Genomic DNA, 2,091 nt, shown 5'->3' with positions numbered 1-2,091 from the left:
AATTTTAAAAAAATTATTAATAGCGGCATTAACAGCCAGTGTGGACATGCTATCCTTCACTTCTTCCAGTTTCCACTATTGTTTTCTCTAAGGGGTATTTCATATGCATATGCATATGGTTTCATATTAACTAGTATTTATATCCAAAGGACGTATATCACCACAAGCATCTCTACCCCTTTGCAGATAAACAGAACTAAAACCTCTCTTTCAAGAACAGTGGGCTGAGTGTTTGCCAACAATGAACTGTGCTGATAGGAAAACCCTTAGAAGCTTACCCCTTGCTGTCTTGAGTGATGCAGGGGGAAGTTTTCCACGCTGCTGGTCCTAGGAGTCCCAGCCAGTTGTACCATATACCCTGCTGCTCAGCCTCATAGCCGACCTCAAACTATGATGTGAAGAAATGTGAAGATTTACAGGTTAAAAGTTCTTGAAATACTCTCAGCATATAAAGGCTCAGCAGTCTTCCATCAATGGAGGGAGTGGCGTCAAGACTTACTACTGTCTTGGGTCATTTATTGAGTAGTAAATCTACTAAGTGTTCATTCTACTATTTGATTAGCGATACTTCTTAATTGTTAAGTTAAAATCCTTTAGATTTTAGAGCAATGGGCTCTAAAAACAAATGAAGAAGGAAGTTCATGCTTGATTAACAATAAATTACAGAGCTTCGGTTCTTCGGGAAGTCTATGATGAATGAATAATTTCCACAAAACGTTTGTAGACATTTGACATCTCTCGAGGGAGTAGTAGTGCTATCATTGACCCCCATCTGTGATATTGAGAAGAAAAATCTGAAAAGAAACAGTTACCTTTTTAACACTGTGCTTAAAATGGTAAAATTCACAGAAGCAGGATGTGCATTTACAAATCACTCTGTGAAGTAGAACTTGACATTTAAATTAAAAATGCCGTTCTTTAAAATTAATTTTACTTATTTTAATTCCAAGTTTTCTTATGCAACTAAGTAAAGGTAAGGGGTAGCTTTAATGTGTTGGCTTCATTAGCAGGAGGAAACAGATTGTAAACGGTTAAGTAATGTCAGTTTTATAGCGGTGCCATCAGATCTTTCAAACAAAGAATAATTCCAAGCCTCAGTTGATATTTCATCCAACTTGTGGATTCCCAGGCTGACCCCACATTTTTGATGTTTGATCACTGACAGCTCTCCAGGTCTACCCTTCCCAGTTTCTCTGTTGCTCCATATTTGGGCAAAAGGATAAAAAAGCCCACATACTCCCTCAGCTGACCTAACCTCATACAATGGGTATCCTTGTCTGTAGGCTGCCCATCCCCCCACCTTATAACCACAAAACCAACCAGAGCCCCTCCACCTCTCCCTTTGCTCAAGCCATTTTGGCACCTGCTTAGGAGCCTCCCCTGCTCTCTCCGGAAAGTCTCACAGGCACAGTAAATCTTTAAATACCCTCTTGGTGTGTGTCTTGTTATCAGTCTCATCTTCCAAACCAAATGTTGAGGTTACTCTGTCAAAACAAATATTCTGAATGCTGTTATGCGTTTACATAAAGATGAAGTTTTTGGTTTCACTGATATTATCAATAAAACATCTAGAGTTTTGGTAAAACCACTATTTCTACAAAATTAGAAACTAATGAGTCATGCATTAGTCAGGGTTTTACAGAGAAAGAGAGCCAATAGGTTGTGTATCTACAAAGAGATTTATTATAAAGAGCTGGTTCACATGGTTACAGAAACTAGTAAATTCAAATCTGCAGGACTAATCTGTGGGCTGGTCGGCTGAAGGCCCAGAAAAGTCAATTGTGCAGATGAAGTCTGAAGGCAGTCTACTGGAGAATTCCCTCTTGCAGGTCTTGGTTGTTCTTTGTGTTCAGGCCTTCGACTGATTGGATGAGGCCAACCCACATTATAAAGGGCCATCTACTTTGCCCAAAACTTACCTATTTAAATGTTAATATCATCCAAAACAAAAACACTCTCCAAGTTCACACATATAATTAACCATCACAGAATGGAAATATAATTGGCATTGTTTATAGTACATATATAAATTGCAATTCTTTCCCTAAAGCTATGATATGTTACTAATTGGCATATATATATATATATATA

The sequence above is a fragment of the Puma concolor genome, chromosome B1, assembly GCF_028749965.1.
Source record: "Puma concolor isolate L17-30 chromosome B1, mPumCon1.1.hap2, whole genome shotgun sequence".
NCBI lineage: Eukaryota > Metazoa > Chordata > Mammalia > Carnivora > Felidae > Puma > Puma concolor.
This window is presented reverse-complemented; position numbering follows the sequence as displayed.